Here is a 14,033-nt window from a genome sequence, read left to right as displayed (position 1 = left end):
AGTTCAACAATAAATGGGATCTGAGACAGCAGGATGCTTCAGCTGTTTCATGTAGCTATCACCACAAACTCAGTATGATGGCTCTGAGTGCTAGAAAGGTACAAACCATTTATCAAATATTAATGGGCAAAACATGGGATCTTGCCAGCTGGAGATATTGAGACCAAGCATAGAAGAGGCCATCTTAGTCTATGTCTTCATGTTCCAGAAACTTCCAAGACAGTGGTGAAGAGCAGCCATCACAGTCATCTGGCATTGCAGAAAAACAGCTTCTCAGCAGCTCTGGGACGTGCTCGATCAATAGCTGGAAAATACTATTTGGTTGAACATTGAGCAGTAGCAGGTGCACCTTGTGTGCAGCTATTAAAATGCCTGTTCCCCAATCAATTCCCTTACACGGATACTCCTTGGCCTAGACATACCAGTTTTCACAAGCTTTGTCACTTAAGGCTTCGCTTGTCCGGCTCTGTCACTATTATCACACCAGTCACACTAGCATGCGTCTATCTGTGTTAGGTCAATCACTGTGTTTGCTGCAGAACATGCTTCATGTTTGTTTGGTGCAGGATGCCTGAATTCAGCTTCCCTTACTTGCTTCATATCAAACAGGTATAGTTTTGCTGTTCTCACAGTCACCCTGCTCCTGGTGCCCTGCTAGGCACGCTTCCTTTGAACTCCAACAGCCTCTTATCCAACAGAGAATTGACTGGAAACTGTTTCTGTGCCAGCTGCCTTGCTGGAGCCTGAATTATGTGTTGAAGTCAGTCTAAGTATTGTACATAAAAGCTGAAAAATACTTGAGTTCCTAAGGTCAGAAGTGCAGCAAAATTTGTGTTCCTTGACTTTAACACCCCCCAATATAACTGCTGGGAGTCCAAAATTCAAGCATATGCAGAAATTGGCTCCCCTAATTCTTTTTAGGAGGCTCACTGATGGGAACCATTAGCCAAATAAAGATGCCAGGCAAGGCTAAGACTTCAAAGACTCTTCTTGTGGATCACACAGGACAGTATCATTCTGTGTAGTTTTGCCGAGTTTCTTTTGTAGGGCACAAACTTTAGGCTCAGGAGACATGGAATGTTCACCTGCATGGACAGCTTAACTTGGCTTCAAATGCTCTATATTTTAATACACCTCCTGCCTGCATGTGAAAATGTTTCACAATCTGATTCCCAGACTATAAATTGTGACCATTTGCAAATATGTTAAAATGTTCAGAATGCTCAAAAAGATGTAAATACATAAAAAACCTCACAATTCGAGCCCTGGCATGTTGCACTATCTAGATGCTAACGTAGCCAGGACTCTGGTCCTGTGCTGGAACAAATCCTAAACTGGCTGCGTTCAAAGAACCTTGTCCTCAGAAGCCAAAATGACACAAGCAAACTATTCCACTAGCTGTGCAGAGGGAAAAAAGCATAGCCAGCCATGAGATGGAGATGCAACCTGGGGAGCTTGAGAGCCAGAAGGAACATCAGAGCCTGCACAGCACATCTGCATAGATATTGCCTGCATCCTGATACATGCGTGCCGTGATTCTTCAGAGCAGTTGGCAGGAAAATTTGCTCCCTGCCACAATCTCTCTTATCAGTCACCACAACATGTCTCCAAAATAGAACAGTTTCTCCGGGGCCTGGTATTAACATTTTGGCAGATAGTTTTTTATGCTGTTTGTGAGCACTTCTGTTCTGAGGCTGGTAAATGTATGTAGCGTACATGGCACTGAGACTGAATTTCTCATCACTACTTTGCCTAATGGTGGGAAGTTACCATATGCTATTGCTCAGCAAAGGACAACATTACATTATAGTTCCTTCATTTAAAACAATAACAACTGCCTCCTGCATAGAAAACTAATAGGCCCTGTCCCCAGATGGTGTAAATTAGCATGGCACCACTAATGTCTGATTTATAACAATTGAAGATCCAGCCTTCCCAATATACCACATGATTAAGCATGCACTTTGCTAGCCTGGAAATGTTTTGAGGGCCATGTAATTGTGCAGTAATGAACTAAACTTTTAATTAAGTTCTCATTTTGAATTAGAATCAATAAGTCAATAAATAGCCTTCACTTGATTTAGATTATAAATATGCACAGCTGAGGCTGCACTGTATGTCCTCCCCAGTTTTCAGGCTCTCCTTTCTCCTCCATATGTCAGAATCTAATGAAGGAGCTCTGAAGTATAATCCTAATATATTATTGTCACACATGGTGATAATACTGCTTGAGTTAAGAGACTGCCAGGCTTCTATTATAAATCCTGTTCTCAAGGTTTTATAGCATGTGTGTTTTAAACTGCAGTGAGCAAAGTTGTTTTTACAAGGAGCTGTCAGCCCCAGCGTGAATTTTTGTCAAAATAAAATTAAAAATTGATTTGATTGATTCAACCTGTCAAGTTTTCAGGGTTTCTGAAGCTATTTTTGCTAACCTCTGGTATAATATGCCTTAGATTTGAAAAATGCAGTTTCATAGCAAGCTTTTAAACAACACTAATTGCTGATTTTTGTTGGAAGGAGAGAAAGGGCAAATAGGTTTGTATGGTGGTAATGACTCTTATATTTTAAGACTAGACAAGACCTTTTCTGACCATCTAGTCTGACCTTTCGAATAGCTAGGTCACAGAATTTTGCCCAGTAATTAACATATCTGTCCTGGTAACTTCCAGGTTGAATTACAGCAGATCTTTAGAAAACTATCACCTCTTACCAGAGGGAATGTCACAGACAAACTGTATTATCCAGTACTTGGAATAGCAGAGTAGAAGTTGTCATTTCAGACTTCTTTTCTTCACTCTGATTTTGACTCACTGTGTGGTCTTAGGAAAGTCACTTCATTTTCTAATTTCTCCATTTTTCCATCTTCCGTGATGAGGAAAATAATATTTAAATGCCCCAGAGAGGACATGGTACGTTGTAATAAATTATTTGAGGAATGCTTTGAACTATTCCGATAAAAGATGCTATTCTGCAAAAGTACAGAAAGCTACATCTGTGTATTCAAATCTGAAAACTGATTACTTTTCAGGATGTGTTCTTTCTCTCCATTTGTGTCATGTTAACAGCTAGTGCATAACAAATCTGCTTATGTGAAGTACTGATCCTCACAGTACGCTGTTTCAAACATTTTAGAAAGAAATGGTGTAAAAATTGTTTTGGATATTTTCACTCAGCTGGTATGATTTTTCTCTAATGGAATGAGTGGTTCTCATTATGAACAAACTTTGTCTTAGTTTCCATTGGATAAAACACCTTTCAGCAGGGCTCTCTCAGGGTCACAAAAACTGTCCCATTCTTGGCTTTCCAAAGATCTGGTAGAAAAATCATTTCTGGAGCACAAATGATACCTCTCTGAAATTAATCAGGCAGTTTGTACTCTGAACTGTCACTGCAGATAGACACTCAACAAATATAGGGTTCCACCTTTCAAAACCATGATAACAATGCTTGGCACCAGTATGAAAGATAATACAAAGCATTATGGCTTAAAAACATCCAGCATCGTTCAACTGGAATATCCAGGTCATTTTTTCAGAGTGACTTTTACTTTTAAAAATATCTACCCCAAAGACTGATCCTTGGTACTCGGGCTAGAGATGCAAATGGCCTGAACATACACTGGGTATCCTCTTGGTTCAGTCTGGCACCTTTGTGGCTTGAAGAGATTGTTATTACTTCACTGCAGCTTTCAAATTCAAAGTGTCAAAAAACAAAACAAAACAATGAAGTAGGACAGCGAAGGAAGGTAAGTTCTACAATCTATAGTAGTGCAATTTCAGTGAGTTGCTCAGCAGAGTAAAGTTAGTTAGCTCACTGAAGGACCATCACAGTGAAAACTTCAGAGATGTGTTCTGGGAACTGGGAACATCAGCTCTGTGAATCTTTGCTTCTGGCCCATGACTATTCACCAGGACATTTTCTGAGCAAGAGACCACAGCTGGGCCATAGTGACTCTAGGAGTGGTGTCTCAGTGAAGAACATGGAAGACACATGAGGAATACACTGAAGTGATCGCTGCTGCAGAGTGGTCAAGCCCTTCTACACACGGTGACTTAAAAGAGAGAAAGTGCAGAAGGAATTCTCAAAAAACAACAGTAAAACTTTAGTCTTACAGAAGTTGTAAGGTTGGAGCAAGGGAACTATGCAGCTGGTCTTAAGTTGTTTTCCGAGGCTTATACAGCCAGGTGATTTAGAAATAAAATTTCTACTGTAAAAGCCAGTGTTCTTTCTCTCCGTGTTTTCCCATCCCAGTTGAATTAGAAGTTCAACATCAGTTTGGAGTTCTCAAAGCTTTAGTAGTGCTCAAGAGAAATCTGTGTGATGGTTTGGGAGGTCTCAGGCTCTAAATCATGGTCACAAAATAGAATGATAATTCCTGAGTCTCTGAATGAATCCTAAGCTCCCAAAGTCAAAAGTCTCTGCCCTGTCTGTGTGGGATGAGCTAACAGTATAGAGAAATAGCGGATCAGATTGTAAAAGTTGCATTGACAGCCTGATACAGCTCTGCTAAGGTCAGCTTTCACCAGCTGATACTCTATTCTTTTGTCTACAAGCAACAAAAGAGAAGGAAAAAATGTCTATATTTTTACTTCAACTGGAAATTCTTTAGCAAGCACAAGAAATAGTTAGCGTTCTTAACTGCATTCATCAGCACTTCAATGCATACAGCAGTTCTGCCTGACTCCATGCAGCAGTTTTAGGAAAGGTGGAGAAACAAAGTCTAAGCCATTAATAACAATCCTGATAGTTAAATAAATAGAAGTAGTATTAAAGAGCTGTATGCCTTTCCCTGTGCAGACATAAGATGAAAGAATGTCTCTGTGAAGGAGATATTGTTGCATTCTTTTTCTGTCTGTGGCATAGAATACTTCTGGGTAGCTGGCACTGAATGAAAAATGTGATTTTTCGCACAACGGAAAATGAGGTTTTCAACAAAATGATAATTCTTGTGCGAATGATTGTTTTGCTATGATCCTTTCCTATTTTTAAACTGAAAAACCTAAACCTGATTTTTTTTTTTAAGGTAAAGCCTAAAAAAAGTGGGATTTTAATGGTATTCAGTCATTACTGTGATTCTGTGATTTGCTGGATACTGACATTCTCAATCCAGGCTGAGTGTATGTTTGCTTTTCCCCCTACATTTCTTTTGCTCTCTGTCCAACTACTGTCAAGTGTAGAGTCACAACTTCAACCACAGTTTAAGGTGCTTTTGTAAAATCCTTTGTTTGGAAAAATATCTGGAGGACAATAGATTCTTTTCTTAATAAGAAAGAAAAAATGCATAAAACTGAATAATCAAAGAGAATGGAATCAAACAGCAGGGGTACCACGAAAACTGCTATGCAGGCATTTGACACAACCCCCTGATATCTTTCCTACATTTTGTCACATCTGAATATTGCATAATCTTTACTTCACTGCTTTGAGTATTGAAATTATATGTCTGGATAAACAGATGCAAGCTTCTCTGTGCATGTTCTGACCTGGCAGGTGAGGAGCATCTTGGGTTCAGAAGCTGGGTTTGACACGGTTTTGCATTCTGAGTTTATCTTGCCTCACAGCAAAACCTTCAGGGTAGTGATTATTTTGCACATGCTTGTATGAAACCCAGCATGACTGGTTTTGATTGGCCCTGCTAGCTTCAACTACACAAAAATAACAGGTAATATGTTTTTGTTCACACACGGTTTCAGTGTCTTTTACCAGTTTAAATTTGGTTGTTATAAGCAGGGACTGAAAAAGAGCAAGAAAAGGGCTTCTAAAGAATGCCTATGAGGTACTAGAACTTCTTGAGCTGGGGAAAGATTGGATTATTGCCCTAAGTTTGATTCAGGACAACGTTAAACATGGGATTAAACAGCCTACATACCATGAATTTAGCAACCACTTTGATACAATATACCAAATTCATTCCTGATTTATAGTATTTCAGTGGGGTTGTACCAAGAGGTGGATTTAATATGTTGACACTGTTCAGTGAGAAATGTACAGATGTACAACTAAACATCATGAAAGCACTTACAAGTACATTTCTCAAATTGTTTACCTTCAGTGCATTACTGGTAACCAGAAATACATTGGAACAGAGCTGGCCAGCAAAGGCTGCAACTATAGAAATATAGAGGAAGAAGAATCAAAAGCCATTTGTCTAAGTGAACAACACTGTTTTGTCATGACTATGTGCAACTATCTACAGTCTAGACCAGTTCTGAGTGTAAAAAACTACCAGAATCACCTTTCTCTATGGGGTGAAGCCCACCTTTGTCACAGGTAATTTAAAAGTGTAAATTGCCACATAATAATAATTCATTGCTAGCTCAATTCCCCTTATTCTCTGGCACAAAACAATTTGCGAACAAGGTTATACAGACAGTGGTTTTGCAATAAGACGCAGAAAAAGAAATGAATGAGAACAGCATTATACTGAAGGGTTGGACAGGTTTCCTCATCTACCTCCTGACTCGACAGCTTGCAGCTTCCTGATGTGTGCCTCATACTTCAGAGTATGCCAAGACGAAACCCCATAGAAGTTCTGACACAGAGGATGACATGGCTTTCCTGGAGCCCCCTCTTTCCCTGTATGGGCAACACAGGGTTCCTGTAAATACCAGGAAGCTGCTTTTGCTCCCACAGTCAGGAACTGTGGTTAGCCAATAGCTCCTATGCAGGCAGAACTGTGCTATCGATCACACGACATTAGTCTAGGCAGGGGAGAACTCTATTTACAGGTCACAGCTTGGCCAGCACCAATGCAGAATGGAAGACTGAATTTCACTCTTCTGAGTTATAACCATGGAGTTTATTATTGCTACTGTTATTCCACTAGCCTTCATACTGAAACCAGGGTGGAAACAGAAGACCATTCTGTGTATTACAGCCAAATGTGAATGTTAATAATACACAAAGAGATTTGCATCACAGTCAGATTTATTGCTATAACGCGTCACATCAACCAAAATGCAGAAGTCATATCCAAACAAGCTGTTGGCTACCAGCTATTGGTTTTATTCTGAGAGGAAAGAATTTATTTTCTCTTTTAACATACTCAGGCTTGTAGGTAAGTATCCCACACACCTTTGAGCTACTGCTAGTTCCCTTACAATGTAGAATAACTGCTTTTCCTCATTTAGCACTGTGCAGTGGCAGATGGCCAGAAGTAAGTGAGAACCTTCAGGGCAGCCACCTGGAACTAAGTAGAAAGAAATATGGAAGGGTAACTGGAAAGCTAACAAAACATGGTAGCACTGGCAAAATTCACTTGATATTCAACAGTATTTATTCCACTGTGACAGTGCAACCAATCTCAACAGAACTGAAAGCTCCAAAGCATTTTGTCAATGATGTATGCAACAGGCCTCTTTACACTGTTGCAGTCAGCTTTCCACCAGCATAAACCACCCATGTAGACAAGCCCACCGTGGACATGTAGGGTGTTAAAAGCCCATCAAGCAGATTAAATCTGAGCTGGAGCAGCCAATCATTTTGATCTCCTGGCAGTGTGCAGGGCAGATGGAATGTTAATATTCTGAAATATCATACCATGCAATTTATAATAAGCAGGGGACTGATGAGAAAAATCTAGACCAATATTATGGAAAATGGGCCATTTAATAATCTGGTTTAGGCAGACTTAGAGAAATGGGTAAGAGATTCCAGACATATTTGAAGACTTTGAAGGCACCATGGAAATAATCCATTTAATTCAATAAAAGTCCAGCCTGGAATCGCCTCATTTGCAGCTTGCTTGACATTTGCTGAAAATTTTGGTGCCAGTACAATAAAATTGTTCTCTTGGTACAATTAAAACACTCAGTGACATATTATTGAATGAGATATTCAGTGTCTGACTAAACTTTTTGTCTCAAACTAGAGACATAAAATGTTTTAACATAAATTGAACATGAGAATTGAGTAGAAAAGTTTAAATGCTGGTCAGGACACCTCTACCTCTTAAGAGCATTCCAGGCTGGGTTCTTCATGCATTGTAGAAAAAGGGACCAGATGACTCCTGCTGTGTTCTACACTATTCCAAAATCACACTCGAAGAACTTCAATTCATAGGGTATTATTTTTCAGATGGACCACTATTGACATCCTGTGACACCTCTGTCCAGGATGGGAGCTTGTTAGCTATATTATAAATCACATTACCACAGAAGCAGATGGCCTATGGATACATGTCACTTTGCACTCTGCAGCTCCCTGTGCAGTGGCTGGCTGCAGGACTGAACCATAACACCATATTAAACTGTCAAACTAATATTTATGACCTTATTTGTCTTCCTAGACCAATGGGTATAACCCACTGATGGAATGCATCCTCTGACTGGACACTGAAAGGCAGTAAAATAGGTCTTGTTCACCAACTACTACCTGTACAAATCTTAGTAACAACTAGAATGGAGTCACGATCCACAGCCAATAAAGGTCAAGAGCTTAGCATCAAAGACTAACGGGATATTCCTCTCACCTGTTCAAGCCAATGGAGACAAGTATCTTGTTAACACAGCTGTAGCTTGTCCATGACATGACACCCTGATATTTCCTTTTTTTTGGTTTGTTTTTGTTTTCTAATGCAGTCATTTCACATTAGTTTCTTAAGCCATTTGTTTATAAGTTGGCCTCTTACTTCACAAGTGAAATTGAAGCATAAATCAGTATTACCAATGAAAGTAGGGAATATACTGAGTTCAAAATCAGGGCTATATGTGTTTCAGGTAAAAGGAATACATTGAATAAAGATTAAAGAATAATTGACTGAAGGACAAAGATGACATGAAATGATACAGATCATTTTATTTGTCTAAAAGTGAAGTGCTCCTGACAGAGCAGCCTAGATGGATGGATTTGCTTTTACTCAGAAACACCACCTAATTCTTGAAATGCCAACAGAAAAAAATAATCAGGAAGTACAAAAGTGGTCTAATGTCAAACAGAAGATGTAATTTCAAGTCATGAAACAACAGATTTCAATGGAATGGCACAACCTTCATTTGGTCTGCAGATTGCACCACACAGCTACAAACAAAGCAGTCCCTAAAACTTCGTGGGTGGCAACACAAAGGAGGCATAGAGACCCTTTGGATATATTACAACATTATAGTACAACTCTGTTTATTAAGTCAATCTTTCATTCTCTGCCTTAAAATGTCTACAATTCTTTTCCCCCTTCCATTCCCCTCCATTTCAGTTGTACGAATGGATTATCTGGACAAGACTAACATAGGCCACCATGGCAGCACTGAGGCTGAACCTCAGCCCTTTCCTGGGGAGGTGAAGCAGGACACTGAATGGCTGCAGCACTTGTCCTCTACCAAGGGGCTGTAGGGCTCCTGGGAAGCACCCTTAACAAATGAAGGCTACCCACCACTGCGTTGGCTTCTAACTGCTTCCACTCAAAGAAAACAGAGGGTTTGCAGGGTGCCTTACCAAAGTCTTACAATTTCTCTTCTGTGGATTGCTTCTGTCTGTGAAAGAAGGCTGGCACAGAGCTGTGACACTACTGCTTTGTCAACAGGAAGCCATTAGAGTAAAAGACCACCCTACAGGAGCAATTGTCCCCCACTATAGGGATGACAGCGATGAGAGGGGCTGAGCAGGTCCTGAGGTACAGGAGGATTCAAACTGTTTTACCCTAAAGGGATTCCAACTCCTCAGCCACAGTCTTTCATATAGAAGAACTGTGAAGCTATGCTTTATTTGTCCTTTTTCCTTCATGCATACTCCCAGGTACTATTTGTAATTCCATTTCATAACATAAAGCATTCCACAGAGGCATCATTCACTGCCTTCCAGGATACAATGATTAAATTCGCCAACAAGGAGATTTTTATCTCACTTAGAATGTTTTTGCTGTCACACATAGCTCACAAAAGGTTTCTGCAGAGTTTTCTGTCATAATTCTCAAAGGAAGATGAAACAATTTTAAAGCAGAATTATAAACATAACACACTGGGTTATAAACACATTTGAGCATAAATTTGCTATCATAAGGAAAGGTCAAGGAAAAAAGCAAGCACTTTAGACAGATGAGCTCCTATACTCTTGATCTTTATATTGCCAATGCAAATAAAAATAATTAAAGCAGAGATGGCTGTAACTGGCAGTCTCAGATATTTGAGATCAATAGAGCAATAAAGAATGTATAATGCAACTTTGAATTAATTGCTCTACATGATGTTGCAAGAATTCACAGTCTACTGCAAGTGCAATAATTCACTTGTTAGTTGCATAGGCCCAGGATACCCTGGTCTGATCCATAGATAATACTGATATATCTGATAGAATTACAGAATGAGAAAACTCAAAAACCTACCTGGTGGTTTCTCATTCTGCCAGCACTTGACAGCTCTGTCTGCGTCAGCCTCAGCAGACCATCGAGTCCATTTGGAGTAAGGCACGGTACATTGCAGTGGATTATTTAGGGCTCAGCTGCTGAGCTGTGGCTACTTCCTGGGTTTCAGAAAAAATACAATAGCGGTAAGTGAGTGGGGGGATTTGACACTTCCAGGATGGCCAAGGCAATCACATTTTTTTAATCTCTCTCTCTTTAGTTTTTAAACCAATGGTAGGAAAATGTCTTCTGATGTTGTTTTTGGAAGTGAACAACAGTAAGTGATCTGGAACACTCCAAACAGCAAAGCCCAAAATTCATAAGTACTTGACCAGGCTTCAGATTTTTGCTGCTGAACTTAAGGCCATGCTTTCACTGCAATCCCTTTCCCTTCCACCCCCCCCCCCCAAAAAAGGGATGGTCTTATACCAAATTAGTAGGTTAGAGATTGACGGAGTGGAACAGTGGGCTGGGAGTTAAAAAAAAAAATAAAATAAAAAATCCTTTGTGCCCCAGTAAGATATTCTCATCGTGATCTTTAATTAGGATTGGTGATCTCACTGAAACATTCTGGGCAGTTTTTAGTTTTCCAGGAGGTAACATATAAAAACACACTCAGTTAGCATTAGAAATGGCCTCCAGATAAGAACTGCACAAATGTTTTGTTGACTTGTCACTTCAACCAGCTCGTTCTTAGAACTATTTGTAGAGGTGTCAGTGCATGCAGAATTGGTCCTGCAGCTAGACTCTGGTTGATCATCCTGGTGATGCTGCAGTCAGAAGAGATTTTACTTCTGCACTGTGTTGTCTCAATGATACCGCAGGGAGTTCAGATAATGTGTTTTCATACCTACTTGAAATCCACCCGTCTCCTGAATAATGTGGTACACTTTGAATTAATTTGACACAATTTGAGTTACAGGTATTAAAATGCAAGGAAAATGCCTTGAACAGTTAATTAAGAGGTGTCTTTCCGCTGAATACAAATTTAGGATTAGTCTCAATCTCTGAAAGTTACCAGTATCAAACTTAAAAAAAATTAAAAATAAAAAATAAAAAATGCAGGCTAGCAGAAAGCAGCAGAGTACAGCAGTAAATCTGCAAAGCTATTAGTCTTCTAGACAGCTGTTACAAATACAGCAGAAGATACATCTACATATTTTTAAATGTAAAAAGTTCTACCTTTCATTCAGAGAAATGGCAGTGCTTTACAACTGTTAATTAAACCTCATGACACTGTTGGGAGTCAGTAAAATGCGAATGCTAGTTTTGCAGATGTGTAAATTAGCCCGTTTATCACTTAATATTTGAATGTACTTGATCAAATTCAGGGGAAGTTGAGCTGGAACCTTTGTTTCTATTGATTTCCTATGTTTAGAGGATATGATGTCTCCAGAGATTTAGAGAAGGAGCATTCCATTTAAAAAATGAAATGACTTAGAAGAATAAAGACTGTTTAGTCTTTTACCTTTTCCCAACAAAATTTCAAATAAACATTCTCCCTTTACTGTGCCTAACACTTCAGAAAAAAAAACGACATAAAAGTTTAGGAAGGAATTAAATAAGTTTCTGTTTCTCTGTTTCACTTGTCTGCTGTTTCCAAGACTCTTTTTCCTCTAAAGATAATTAGAGATAAGTATGGCTAAACTACCAACTGAGTTTCTAGCCAGTCCATTCCTAGAAGCAAGGAAGTAACACTAGTGCACAACAACATATGCCTATGATTTCCAAGGAGGGGAGAAAGGCAGATGAGAAGGAAGTAAATTCTCGATTTTTAGAGAATTTAGAAAATCTCAAGTTCATTTGCTCTGGATGACAAATTCTGCCATCAGCTGAAGTTTTCAAAAGACAAAACATGTTGAAAGAATAGACAGAATAAAATATTTTGTGTTATATAGCTTCAGTGTTGCACTCAGCAAAGGTTAATTTAAGATGTCTGTCCTCTGAAGTCAACAGACATTTCAATGGATGGCAAAAGAGCTGGTGGTGTCTCTAGTATATGGCACTTTTTAAAAGTGTTAAGGAAGGCCTGATCTTGTAATTTAGTGGGCAGGAAAGCAGCTGAAGTTAGGTGGTCCTAAGGCTTTCAGATCTCTGCCCACTTACCATCTGTTCCAAAAATTCAGGACCCATTGCAGAATAATCATGTAACCGATCACAAAAAAATTACATGGTGCCTCCCCATTGAGTTTTATCCTACTTTGGTTGCAAAACCTTTGAGAAAGCATAGCAGATGCTGAACAGGTAATTGAAATGGACAATGAAAAGAGCTGGCAGAACTGTAGAAGCCTTAATATGATTGTCAATAACTTTACAGCTGTAAAGCCTATAAAGCCAGACATAACCAGATTTTATGTGCCAGGCAGAAAGCTGAGTCCCGTACCACCTAAAGTGATGCTTACCTCAGTTCTCTTCAGCATTAGTTAGTCAGGCTTTGGCTAGGTAAACTTATCCAACTTCCTTTGAAACATCTCATGTCCCGACAGCTGCTAGGAACAGGATATCTGACCTGATAGGTATGGCAAATCCTACTTTCCTGGAAAGGCTTCCTTTGAGCCTACTCTTTGATATTTCCTTCCCTATGGAAATAGGCAGAACTGTCAACCTCATTGGAAACTGCAATTAATCCAGGGTGAGGAACTCATTGCCATAACAAAGATACAGACAAACTTGCTTTTTCTTCTCAGCACGTCTAATATTCAAACATCCTAGCCAACCTGTAGGTTCAGCTTTGAGCTTGAAGCCAAAAATGCTCCAAAGCTGTGCTCTTGACTGTGATGCCTACTATGAAGTGCTGGACTAATATCTGACATGTATCTGGGACTTACTCACTGGAAAGATCCCAAAATGTTTTGCATGCTATATATAGGAATAACTTCATATACCACTGAAAAGTGGCTACATCTGAAGTGAAAAAGGACAGCAGAGAACGTAAACGCTGCAGCAATTTTGTGAAAAATAGATCAGTTCATTTTAAAGACAGATGAATTGCCATTTCTTGAGCCAGAATCAAAGCCTTTGAAGCCACTTATTTTACAGAAGATCTCACAAAAATCTTCAGTGATGCCCTATTGTCATTTTTTGGCTCCCTGTTACTGCTGGAACACAGTGATCCTGCACAACAGCTCTTTGGATTTGTTCTTTAATCAAAATACCACTTTTTTAAATATAATTGCAAACAGCAGGAGGACTTGGCATGATGATACCACTCCAAATACAAGAGATAAGGCAGCCCAGAAGGAAAGACAAATAATAAATTACCTGGTGACAGTACTGACAGGACATCCCTGTAGTTCTGGTGCTTCAGAGTCAGTAATGCATTCCTCCTCACAGTAGCCCTGTAAAGATAATCAGTTATCCATAGGAGGAACTAAAGGCTCAGGAAGGCTCACATCCTCTACACCTTCATGGTGTTCTTCAGGCTAGACCATGGTGTCATAGCTTCATCAAAGCCTCCAGACAGAGGCTGTGGATTGGCCCCTCTCTCCCTGGGGATGCTACAGTGCAAAGCCTGGACAAGCCTCACCAGGATTTGGGGCCTCCATGGCTCAGACCTTAAGCACTCACAGGGTCATGGAATGTGGCTGACAGGGTACATTTTGGTAGGTGCACTTCTGCAGGAATCAAGTGCGTTCCAGGACATCTTCCCAAATGCTGCTAGGCTATGCCCAAGCTTTAAGGTCCTGTTTATGACTGACCA

At 39.7% G+C, this 14,033-nt stretch overlaps 1 protein-coding gene across 1 annotated transcript in view; it reads right to left on the bottom strand.

Annotated features, from left to right (window-relative positions):
* Positions 1-13,671, bottom strand: part of SCUBE1 (signal peptide, CUB domain and EGF like domain containing 1) — a 243,929-nt gene extending 230,258 nt beyond the window's left edge. Inside the window, exons 1-2 of the mRNA XM_083820003.1 lie at positions 13,595-13,671; positions 10,316-10,452 (exon numbers count right to left, since the gene is read on the bottom strand). The gene's annotated coding sequence lies outside the window, so the exon portion shown is untranslated. The remainder of the gene's footprint in view (positions 1-10,315; positions 10,453-13,594) is intronic.
* Between the last annotated feature and the right edge of the window lie 362 nt (positions 13,672-14,033).

Source organism: Anser anser (assembly GCF_964211835.1).
Source record: "Anser anser genome assembly, chromosome: 1".
NCBI classification, from domain to species: domain Eukaryota; kingdom Metazoa; phylum Chordata; class Aves; order Anseriformes; family Anatidae; genus Anser; species Anser anser.
The sequence above is the reverse complement of the archived record's forward strand: the minus strand, read 5'-3'. Positions and strand labels throughout refer to the sequence as shown.